General features: G+C 40.3%; 1 protein-coding gene across 5 annotated transcripts in view; it reads left to right on the forward strand.

The window, feature by feature from the left end:
- IP6K1 (inositol hexakisphosphate kinase 1) overlaps positions 1-12,731 on the forward strand; it is a 39,081-nt gene that overhangs the window by 7,835 nt on the left and 18,515 nt on the right. The window contains exon 1 of one of the 5 annotated variants that reach the window (XM_074914683.1): positions 6,867-7,088. The exons of 3 other annotated variants lie outside the window; for them this stretch is intronic. The gene's annotated coding sequence lies outside the window, so the exon portion shown is untranslated. Of the gene's footprint in view, positions 1-6,866; positions 7,089-7,133; positions 7,233-12,731 lie in introns of those variants that run through there. One more of the 5 variants, XM_074914685.1, reaches the window with a different exon arrangement.

Below are 12,731 nucleotides of genomic sequence, written 5' to 3' on the forward strand. Positions count from 1 at the left end.
TATACCCTGGCGATTAAAGGTTACAAGTTCGATTGTAAAGTGTTTCCAGACTTTGAGGCTTTTGTACTTCATCCTGTTGTGGCATGACAACCAGAAGAAAATTCAAAACCTTTTAAAAGTTCTGATAATGTCTGTGTCTTGCAGTAGTGAGCTTGGCAGGTTAACTCTTCTGTGAGCGCAAAGCGGTTTCTGTTGTTTCAGGTTTGCTGTCATTTTCAGTTTTCATATGACCTTCAAAGAAGAGAAGTGCATGTTATTTTCTACCCATAGTGCTTGTTAGTTTGTGTCTTTCAGTATGCGAGGGTATTCTTGTGGCACCTGTTACCACACTTTGTTGAACTGGAGAAGAAAAAGAGTAAATTTGCTTTCCCTAGCTATATATGGCCCATGATGTATTGTAACCCGGATGGCGTGGGGGAATACATCTGATTTAGCAGACTGGTATTTTGTAGAACTTGCAATATCTTTAGAAGAATTAAAGGTGTGAAAAGTCAAGGTAGTTTTTATACACTTGAGACAGACCTGCTATTAGAAACAAACTTGCTACATACAGACTGTCTATCTTCTAAAGGAGTGTGTGCTGTACTTTTTTAGCATATGGGGCAAAAGTAATTTACTTATTTTTTATACATATATATATGTGCCTGTGTTGCATTTAATAATTAGACTCAAGCCAATCTAACAATAGACCAGGTTTAACAAATTATTTTCATTTTGCTTTGGCTTTAGAGCTTTGTTATTTAGCCAGTGGCCTCAGTTGTTGTAAGTGGCACTCTAGAAAGCCTGTTGGAAAGAGCTTTGAGCTCTACTTCAGCAGCTTAACATTGAGATAAGATACTGGAAATTTGTGACCTGTAGAGTGTTTACAAGAGCTTGTTTGCAACTGCTGCAGTGAATAGGAAGTTAAATATAGGCTTCACTTGTTTGATTCTTCATTTGAAAAGGAGGAGTTTCTTGTTTCAAATCTTCAGAACAGAACTGGCTGGTGTGGTAGAGTATTCCAAGAGGCCTCCTGCCCAGTGTCAGTAATAATGTAGGAGAGTAATAATAAAGATTTTGAGTATTAAAGGTCCCTTTCCTTTAGAAGGAGCTTAAGAAATATTGTAGGGTAAATTGTGTTCAGGAACTCCTGCTTTGCCATCTAGGAGCTCCCTTCTTGTTTTTTTATTTTTTTTAAATTACAAAGCCAGAGTTACATTGGATCCCTTGGAAGTGTGAGGTTTGCTAGAAGGTGGCACAAGAGGATGACAGTGCTGGCTCCTGGTCTGGTAAAATGATTTTGCAGACATTTTTAAATGCTAAGTTTTGGGGTTTGCCCTTCAAAATGTATAGCATCTTGCCAAGCTTGAAGCTGTGACTGGCCATCCAATTCATGTATCTTCTGAGAAGAGAGCCTCAGGTTCGGACTGCCTTTCATTTTCAGTTATGGGGGTGTCTCTTAATTCTTTGCCCTTTATGTTCCAGAGCGTACTGCAAGCCACAAAACAAACCCTGACATATGTTAACAGCTTTAAGATTTTTCAATATGAGTGATTGACAGTCTTGCAGATTATGCTGATCCCTAGAAGAGTAAGAGGATATCAAGAGGCCCAGATCAGAATCCCCTCTGTGACCCTGAGTTGTGTGTCATGTATGTTTTGCCATATTGGATTTTTTTTAATGTCACAAGGGATGTGAGAGTATCCTTATATGAAATTTTCTTAAGAGTTGTAGCTAGTTTCAAACAAAATCTGCTACCTTAGCTTTAAGGGCATTAGATACTGTATTGTATGTTTTACTTAAGTTGTGTACTAGCTTTAGTGCACTGTCTTTGTCTAAAATATGTTTGTTATGACATAAACGTTATTTCCTGTTCAGAAACTCAAAACCAGAATGTTGCATTTTACCCCTGTATTTCCATGACATTGTTTACTTTCTTGCAGCACGTTGAGTTGTCTGGGTTTTTTTCCCTAACACGGAGCTCAGATTTTGCTCTTTCCTTCTCCTCTGTTTTTTTGGTTTTTTTCTTTTTTTCCTGTTTTTAGTGGATTGACCGTACAAGAGAATGTACTGTGTATGAGTGTACCTTCGTTTGGTACTTCCTCACTGAAAAAAATCACAATAAAGAAGTGTCAAGTTGGGAAGTTATAGCTTGTGTTTTCTTGCCTCTGACCCTTAAGAGTCATCTGCTTAGGAAAATTAAACATATCAAGTAAGGGGCATGGATTTGCAACGTGATTATGTGGCTTTAACTCCCTGTGGACATGCTTATAAGGTCATTTCTGCTACAAATGCTTGGGACAGCTGCATTAATCAGCATGTTCATCCTTATCTAGTGCAGCTCTGCCAGTGGAATCCCTTAATGTAGATACAGTTACAGCGGTAAAACCGCACTTTTAAAATAAAGCTTGTTTTGGTGGTGGTATTAATAAGGTAGACAGTGATGTGAGTGCTTTTTTGTCATTGTGACTAGCATGTGAACTGTCAGCACTTTTTCCAAGGAAAGAAGGATTAGGTAGAAAAGTAGCGCCCCAAAATATGTCTTTTTCCAGCTGAATTAATTTTTTTCATCAGCAGTGTAAAAATAGAAGGGGTTGCAGCAGGAGTGGAGGACATCCTCTGTCAGTTGGTCTAGTAAAAGATTTTACCTATCTCTACAAGCCTTGCTATATTTATTCCAAAATGAGTGTCCATGTGGCATCACAGGGCAACCTGCAGTTTTCTCACACAAATTAAACTCTGTCCTGAGTATTGGTATAATCTGGAGTACATCTGACTGCCTTGGATTTCTCTGCCTCTCTTACCTTTTTCAGATGCTTAAGAAAGTCCCAAATTTTGTTTAATATCAGTGTCTCAGAACTACATTAGCAGAAGAAACCACTAGATAACAGCTGCTCCTTGTGCTTTTGGCACAAGAATTTGTTTACCAGGGTGAAGTGAATTTGTTTGGATAATTTTGCTTTTATGCTCTTAAGTCTTTCTGTGGAACTGATGTGCTCCTATGTTGTCCTTTTCTGTTTCTGCCTTTTGAGCAGAAAAATTGCTAAAGGGTTTGGTTCTTCAGCCATGGAGCACCACGTTCACTTAAAAGATGTGTCCTAATTTGAGTCTTTATTAATTCAGTTGTTGATGGACTAGGCCACAAATTCTTAAAATATTGAGAATTTAATTATTGGGTAAGCCTAAGTTGAAATGGAGTGCAAGGGGATCATGGAAAATAAAATGATCACCAAAACTGGTCTCTTCAAAACAGTATACAGATAGTTTACTTGACTGTCCTGCTGTTCCTTTCTGAAATGCTGTTTTGCTGGTGGCTGAAGTACAGCAGGACTCAGTGGTTTGACCAAGATCATTGAAACATTCAGTGGAAGCACCAAAACCAGCAGCCTGTTCCTAGTTCTTTTCTTTCCATTTGGATGACCTCAGATAGATTATTATTATCATCTAAATAATCTCTTAACCAGATCAGCTGAGCACTTTGACCTGTTAAACTTCAGCAAAGGGATGTAAGAATTGCTGTATTTCTCCTGACTTTAAATGTTTTAACAGTGTTCAGACAAAAGCTGGGCTGTCTGGTAAAACTGTGTGATGCCATTTGGTGCCCACCAAATGTAGGTGTTGTCAACTTCCCCCTTGTAGAAAAAGACAAGTGTAGCTGAAGCAAAATATTTATTCAGCTTTATCTTAACTTTAAGACAGAGAAGGAGAAAATTCTAATGCTTGTGCCCCTCCATTTGCTCTCACATTCAGTTCTGACTGCTGAAGTGCTGTGGTATATCTCTGCCTGGTGTTATGTGAGATTAAAGTCCTCTTGGGTAGTGAAATTTCAGATCACGTGAGGCTGTGAAGCTTATTCTTACTGCCTTGCTTTACATGAAGGGGTAGGTGGAGCTTATGCAGACAATGTCTTAAAGTCAGAGTATTAATTTTTTTGTTCAAAGCTGCTGTTTGTGTATATCACCTGCAGTCTTGGCAGAATGTCCTCAGGTCAGGGTGCTATTCTGATGTGGTCTAGTGGTGACAAGAGGCTGAGGTAGAACCCACGCCATGGCTAAGCATGTGTTTGTTTCTGGCCACAAGTGAAAAAGATGGGCGTAGTACTGAGGTTTGCTTCTTTGGATCTTGTGCTTTTACAACTCAAGCTCATTTTCTTTCTACTGAATGGTCATTGCTACAGTTTTCTTGAAGGCAGAGATCCTGTAGTCCTCGGTTCCTTTAAGAGAGCCAATTGATTGGAATCCCCTTATCTAACACTGTTCATTTCCATATAATTAATTCTCAGCTCAGAAAAAGGGCAATGTATAGATCTGAGGAGGAGATTGATCAGAGTGGTGTCACAGCCCACAGCATATCGTAGGAATTGTAAAGCTGCTTTACAGTGAGCTTGAAGCGAACCAAATTAAAATGCTGGTTTTGAAAGGCCTTAAGGGTGAGATTAACTTGCTTGTGACGTTTCTTCGTGGCAAGTTTGTGTTTGGCTTTGATGCATAACTCTCAGACTTGATAGGTTTAAATCTAGATGTTGTCCTAATTCCTAGGAAACAAAACATTTGTGCTGCTTCCTGAGTACTGGAGCCAGCTTCTGCTCCTTACCAGCTGACTTTGCAAAGGGAGGGGAGAGCATGGAACGTGTTGTTGCTCACAATGTGCTCTTTGGATAGAGTTCCTGGATCTCTACTGCAGGGTCAGTCTCTTCAAAATGAGAAACATATCTCTTCCCAGATCCTAAATGGCTGCTTAACAGTGGTGGTGCTCCATTCCTATGGAAATTCTTTTCTCGTTGTCACAGCTGGGAGTGGGATTGGGGTCTTTGCTTAGGTTTCCTCCTCATAGCCCACATGCAAAGCAGAAACAAGGGAAAAGTGTCTGAATATCTGCTTAAGTTTTCTGAGTAGCAGAGTATTGCAGGACTGCGCTCTGGAGGTGAAGAGGAAAGTGCAAATTTTTTAACACACTGAGATGCAAAAATGCATGGACAAACAGTAACACAATTTCTTAGCAGTGGTAGGAAGAGGCAGGTGAGAGTTTTTCTTCTCTGGCCCTAATGTGGTCTTTTTGTCTTTTGCATTTAAGATCACAACATAAATACATGGGATGGCAAGTCACTGCAAAGGGATTTTTGCTTAAGTCACGTCTCAGCAGTTTAATAGAATGTGGTTTCTGTAACTTGTGGAGAAGGTATATGAGCAGTTAATGCATATCATGCAAGTTTTGCTGTAGTTGCTATATTTTCTGTTTTTTTGAGGAGGGGGAAGTAAGTAGTGGAGATATTGGGATAAAGGACAGGGAGTCTGCATTGCTCATCTGGGAAATGAATTGGCTTAGTCATAACTGTTGAGCTGTAGTGAATTGTCAGACCGTTTTCTGGCAGGCATGTGTTTCATTCAGTGGCTTCACTGTACAGGTAAAGAAAATCCAGTTTGTCTGCGCTGCTGAAGCAGATGTACTTAATAATATCCATGTCTTTGCTGAAGGGACTCTTGCTTGAGGCAAAAGCTCTTTCTGGTTTTCTTCTGGTTGTTTGCCCAAGTAAACAATTTTATCATTGGAAGTAGATATTGGAAGCTTTCAAATCCACCTTGTTCCCAGAAGGGGGCAGGGGAGACTTGTGAGTTCTGGAGTCTGATAAAATGTACTTTTATTTGTTTGTGTTACACTTCCGTGCTAGCTTTCAGACACAGCAGGCACTGCCATCGCTTTGGCAGTGTGAGCATGGCACAATGAGATGCCTGCTCAATGCCAGAAGCCTGCAGCAGTGACCTAGGCTGCAAGCGTTTTGTGTTCTTTGGCTCCCCTTTCTCTTGGGGTGCATTAGAGCCGCTTTGAGTTTTATCCTGCTGTTCCCCCTCATCTGATACACTGAGAATATTACTCATATAAAAACCATGAGAGTATGGAGTTATTGTAAAGAATCTCCTTTTCTATACCTAGAGCAGTCTTGCTAGTTGGCATCTTAGTTCCTTTTTCTTCTTGATTAAAGCTGAAAAGAAGCTTCTCCGTGAAAGTTTCTTAGGGATTTTCAGGAGGACCTAGAGTTTGCTCTTTACAGAGCCGACTTCCTTTGCTAAATTCACTCAGCCTGGCCGACAGTGAGAGGGAGGCTTTTTTGCCAGACGTTTTAAAAATGGGGTCATGCAACTCTCCAGCAAGTTGCTTTTACATCCTGCAGAGAGACCTGTGGTTTCTTTGACAACCTGGAATACAGACAGAACAAACTCAGCTATGTTAGTCTGCATTTCTGTCTTTGAATTGTGGAAACAGCTACTTTCTCTCAGGACAGTACTTATTACAACATCCCTGATAATTATGAGGTAACTTCTACCTCTACATCAGCAGAAAAAGGCTAAACAAAGACTCTGCTGAATGAGTGATGGTTGGCACAAACTTGCTTGAGATATTCAGTGCTTTTTATGTGTAAGTCTTCAGTAGTAATGTCTCCTGGGCCCCTGTGTTTAGAGGCAGGGATCAAAGAGGAAACAGGATCAGAAGCAAATGAAAACAGAGTGAGGGATTACTTGAGAGAATTTGAGCCATGTGAGTCCATGAGACCTGATAGTCTGCACCCAAAGGTGCTGAGCTGACTGTGTCATAGTGATGCCAGTCTTGGCCATCTTTGAAAAGTCATGGAGGTGCTGGAACATCTCAGATCACTTGACAAAGGCAAATGTTGCACTTGTCTTTAAAATAAACCCAAAGGATAGTCCAAGGACCTACAAGCTGGTCAGCCTCACTTCAGTCACAGGGACAGTTGTTGGTCAGGACCATTGGGTGCACCTTACTGGGCATGTAAAGGAATATGACTGGGCACAGTCAGTATGGATTTACCAAAGATAAGTCGTGTCTGACCCATCTCATTGTCTTCTGTGATAAAATAATCGGATTGTGGATGAGGAAGAGCACTAGAGGCTGTTTAGCTTAAGTTTACTGAGTGTTTTGATGCTGTCTCCCACAATATTCTTGTATGCAAGTTGGGATGTTACGGTCTGGATGGGGAGAGCATGAATTCAAGCACATCAGGGAATTTGGAAGAGTAAATGGAGTCTGAGGAGGATGGACTGGTGATTCATAGAGAGACCTCTTCCCATACATCAGGAAAATAGCTTCTGAAAGTAGGTTCTTAATCAGTCTGTCCTGAATGTCATTCTTTGCCACAATGCGATAAGGATGGGTGGAAGATGGTATTTAAGAGGCTGTCTGCTTGAAATTCATCAGTCTTGCTTATTATCAGTGTAGAAGATTAATCTGTCTTGGGGGTAAGGTTTGGGGGGGGGGGTTGGAGCCAGGATTGACATGAATGTTCTTCAAGATTACCTTGTTTTGTGTTTCCCTGACTCGTATGTGTATATGTGATAGCTGAGAGGTTAGTTTGTAAGGAAGAAAATCAGTCACTCAAAATGTAATTTCCTTTTTAGCAGGTTACAGCCTCTTTGGGATTGACCTACTTTCTAGTATAAAGAAAAGTTTCTAGTATAAAAGGTGAGCTAGAGGTTTTCCGTCAGTCCAGATCTGCTGTGTACTTTGATTTCTTTTCAGTGTTCCTAAAATACTAGGGAGCATCTGATAATCTTTTCGGTATTATCAATCTGGAAAGAATACTGTTTCTTTAAAGCTGGGCAGGCTCAGGTATATCTGCTTGTGCCCAAGGAACTGTAATTGCAAAATTCAGTGTATGATGCTTGCTCTGGAATTTTTTTCGTCTCCATTATCGCTATTATTGCCTTGCTGCAGCCAGTGGTACGCTTTGGCATTAAGAATTCAGTTTAAGCTATCTAGTGTGGTAGTGTGCTAAATTAAGGTGCCAGTTATGAGCAAAGAGGTTAATGGTCTTACATAACGTTTGTCTTGAGGTTTTTTGTCACTGCAGAATTAAAAATAGCAATTAAGTTCTGTTTTGTCCTAGTTGTGGATTTTTCTGTGGAAATCAATTATCTGCAACAACTGACTTTAATAATCAAAGCTGTTTTTTTCTGGTTTAAAAGCATCATAATTCAGAAGTTAAGAACAGATACTAAAAATCCAAGTTCACCACAAGCTGCTTACATTTGTCTTTCAGTTAGTGATCTCTTTGAAAGCTGTAGATCATTCTTATTTTATCAAAACTACTTAAGGAATATAATTTGAGCTCCTCCGCGTTTACAGTTTTTTGTAATAACTCTTCATAGGTTTATCTCCTTGTGGCTTTTGTGCTTCTGTGGTTAACCCTGTAGCTTCTCTATACAGTTATTGTTTAATACTCTTAACTCTTGGCTTCACTTAGTTGTTGCACTGCATAGTCTGTAACAGCCAGAAATGTGGTGTTCTTAGAGACGCATGTGAGAAGATCTTCTGTTGTGTTAGCCTCATACTTTTTCCCCTTCTGAGAAAATCTTACATTTGTCACAAATGAGAACTGACTGAGTCCATTGGGATTAGCTTGTATGTGCCTTATCTCATCCTAAATCTCCATCCACAGAGATTCTGCATCCTTGCTGGCAATGTTTTCCAACCTGTTAAGGTTTCTCTTTCTGTATAGTCTTCACAGTTCTCATAACTATGGAATTCATAATGCATTTTAACTTGATTACTTTATGAAAGAAAAACTGCATGGTTTCACCTGTGTGACAGCATAGATTGCTTCACATCTGTGTGCTATTAAGTGGCAAGTGAAATGATTCCTGATTACTGTTGTTTAGGGATTGGTCATTCAGGACTTGCTTCATAGATTCCATTCAGAAGTTCCCAAATGGTGTCATCTTAGAAGGTGCAAAAACCAAAAGAATGGCGGAAAAATTGTCCTCAAATTCTTGCTTCCTAGTGTTTGTGAAAAAAGATTTATGTAATTGAATTTGCTGCAGTCTACTCCTTGGCTTTCCATTTGAGATGCCAACGTGTACTTGCAGTGCATTGCTGCTCCTCGCTTCTTGAAAATACACCTGGACTTCGTGCTCACTGAGACTTTTTGATTTGGTGCATGAGCTGTGGTGCAGTGAACTGCATTTACTAGACTTGCCCAGTTTTTTTAGCATGTGACGATCTGGTTTTGGTTGTTCCTTGATGAAATGCTTCCAAGGGCAGTCGATAGCCTGCATGTGCAAATAGGCTTGAACTGGTCTGCACTAAGCAGACCTGCGGCTGGGCATGTGGCAGCCATAAAGGAGAGTCTCCACCAAATGTGACTGGCTGTAGCTTTCCCTGCTTGCATTAGAGGTTCCATTTAAAGTCCTGATCTTTGAGCAGTGACCTTATAAATTCTTGTAATATCTCTGTGCTGATAAGAATGAAGAGACAAGACATAGTATGAATGTGTAATGTAAGTGGGCCAGTAGCTGGGCAGAGGTCTGCCAAGGGTAGGATTCATAATCCTCTTAGAGGAGAGGAGACTCAGAGGCTTTGGGAGGTCACCTTTTGCAGGGTGAGAAACAATCCCTGTGTGAAGCTCTGCTGCTTTGTGATCAATTTCTATCCCTTTTTCATATTTCATCTCACAGCAGTGGAAAATAGATCTAGATGAATCCACAAGAGTCCTGACCTTTGTAAAACTTCTGCTGCCTCAGGTTTGCAGAAGCAGAGACTACCTGCCGGAAGACAGCTGTGTGTCTGTGGGTTGATAATCTTATGTGACAGCGTTATGAATTCTTACTCTATAGAGATACAGTCTGTTACTCATGAGACACTTAGAGCATGCTTTGATCTAAACGGGACCACGTGCTTCTGCTTAGCACTCTGCAGCTTCACCGCAGTTTTACCTTTGCCTTAGTTTGTTGCACCTGTATTTTATTTGTATTGGAAAATTGTGAGAATGTCTAAATGCAGTCCTAAATGATGGCTTTACTGAATTTTCTTAATGTTTTAATATCCTTTAATGTGTGTATTTGATATTGGAAGTATTTATTTAAATGTTAGTGACTAATTGTCAGGAGTCAGGTATGTATTAAGGTAAACTTCTTGCTTCTGATCTGTTGCAACAGAATTGTTGTAGCATTTGCCCGTGAACATGCTGTTTTCTTTGAAAACACCTACTTTTTTTGCAAGATTGTCCAAATACAGTAGTGCTGGAAACTTCTTGCTTGTTCAGGAGGCAGCCACAGCTTTAACTCTGAATTTTGGAGGAGTGAATTGCGTATGGAAGTAGCCCAGACTGTTCTTGGAGTGTCCTGTCCTTCAAGTGGCAGCAAAATGACAAGTAGAAATTGAATTTGCTGCATCTCTAAGGCAAAACTAGTCTTCCAGGAATCCCCTATTTGATCAGCGCTTTATTCAGAGTTAGGTGCTACAAGCAATGGCAAGAGCTAGCTAAAACAGATGTTGATCATGAGGAAATAGGCGTCAGGCTAAAGTCATGAAATGTACCTTACGAATAAGTGAAATTCTTCTGAGAAGACCCTGTAGTGTCACTCACACTAAATTAAACTCACACCACACTGCAGTGCCCAGTGAATGGCAAAGTGTTTGCTCTGCAGCAGATGAGGGGTATGTACATACCTGCAGCTTTTGGAGCTGTGGTGGCACAAGCTCTTTCCTGCTGAGGCAGGGGACAAATCACTAGTTCTAGCTTCATGTCACCTTTAGTGTCACTGCAACATATCTGGTGAGGCTTTCACCTTTCCAAGTATGACAGCACACAGGGAGCTCTGGTATATTGATCGACAACTACTCAGGGTAGTACCTGCACTTAAGTTACATACGTTATTGCTGAAACCAGTTTGATTATGGATCACTTCACGGTACCTGCTGCAGTGGTTTCTTACAGAAAGCCCTTTACATGGATCAGCTCTTCCTTCCAAAAAAGGTTGGTTGTGCAAAAGTGGTCAGCTTTTTGAAATGACTTTCTTAATAGTTTAATCAAGGTAAAGAGAGCCTTGGATGTAACCCAGGCAGCAGTTTCTAAGAATTCTTTGTTGTTCATGAATCAGTGTTGTTTGTATAATGTTGTTGTCACTGTTCCTCCTGGCTTTGCTCCCCGGTACTGCTTGCACATGCTGCTGCTGTTTGTCATGCCCTAGTTAATCACAACAGGCTGTTTCTCACTCTCCTCTATGTATTTTTAGTAGCTCTCTTGCTCTGAAAATAATTCTGATAACAAATGAATTAAAGATTTAATTTTTAGGAAATAGGACACTTTTAAGTATTAATGGTATGTTTTGGAAAATTAAAACATGAAGGATTAGATTGCTGATTTTTAACGTACAATTTAAATCTTCTGTACAAAAAATTTTTTGCATAAATATTACATAGTCCTGTTGTGATATTTTGTCTATGTTGAGTAAGAGTGCAGCTTTGTGGTTGCTTATGTTGAACTTTAGCTTTTTTCTTTCCTTGCCTTTAGTCACAGATTCCTGCTTTCTCACTTCTTTTGGTGGTAGGGGGATTGTTGAACCTCATGGTCATATCTGTTAGGGACCTGATCCAGCTGAAAACTAAAGGCTTTTTGTTTCATGTATTGGTGTTTTAGTTTCTGACCAGATCAAGTACTTAATCTAGCTGTCTGCGAGAATGCTGGTGCCAGTGTCAAGATGATGTCAGGAGAGAGGTGAAAAAGTTGAACGATCTTTCTGCTGGGAGCAGCAACTCATGTCTCCAAAGTCAGGGTGAGACTGTTCTCTGAGCATGTGGTTGCAGGTCAGTGGAAGCTGGATGCAATTGGCACTGCTGCTTTTCTGTCTGCCCTTCCCCTGCTGGATGATTCTCTCCTTTTACTTTCATTGGGCACTGGCACTAAACCAGTTCAGGAAGCCACATTGGCAAAAACAACTTTTTTTTTTTCCGGCTTAACTTTTTTGCCAGGCTAGTTTCTGAGCAGGATCAGGTGAGTGCCAGTGCTGACTCAGGAGGGAAGATGGGTTTGAAGAGTGCTGACTTTGATTTATTTTAGCTGTCAGGGAACTATACCCTGAGATGCATGTTAAAGAGCAAAAGGATAAGATTTGCCAAATACCGATTTTGTTAGATCTCTGCGTACTCATGGACTTACTTGAAGACATCTACAAAACAAGGCTGCTGAACAACTTAGAGACTGATTCTTGCCTTCTAGAGCAGACACAACAAACTATAGAAATCTTATTTCTTGAAGCTGTTTCAGTAACATGCCCCCTACCCTGTTCTAGAAGTCAAATCTTAATGGTTATTCAATCTTTTGTGCCTTGTTTTCAATGCGACGGCCTTACATAATGGTGCGTGTCTGATGTGGATACCTGTCACCAGCTGAAAGCAGAGAGCCGAGAACCAGGTCCTTTCGGGTAGGTTGCCAGGCAGCCATCAAATTTGGAAGTATTTTCAGTTGATTTTGTTTCAAGCAGTACTTGAGCTGGTAATTTGTGAAAAGAACCTTTAGTCTGTTTCTCTTGTGGTCATTTCTACAGCATGTTAGTATATCATCGTTCCTTGGTGCTTATTTTGTTTTTTCACCTTTCTTTTATTATTTCCATGTTAAAATTCAGCTGCCATTGAAGAGTTGCCAAAACTGCAGATACATTCCCCACTCCTTGAATGTCAGTCTTGAAATCAATGGGAATCTGCACATTACATAGGCTTGAGTTTGAGTGGAAGATCACCGAGATAGTTAATGGTTATGCAACTTCTAGGAGAGTTTTGTTTTAGAACTTGGCCCAAAGCTGTTCATTCGCATCAGTGACTTTGTTAGTCATGTTTTTATATTTATTCCAGCATGCAGACTGCAAAAATGACATATAATTTAGGACAAGCAACACAGCTCAAGGGAGCTCAGTAGCCATGCCTTACTTGTAGGATACACATCAGTGTGACCTCATTTTGTC

The sequence above is a fragment of the Athene noctua genome, chromosome 10 (genome assembly GCF_965140245.1).
Source record: "Athene noctua chromosome 10, bAthNoc1.hap1.1, whole genome shotgun sequence".
In the NCBI taxonomy this organism is placed as follows: Eukaryota; Metazoa; Chordata; class Aves; order Strigiformes; family Strigidae; genus Athene; species Athene noctua.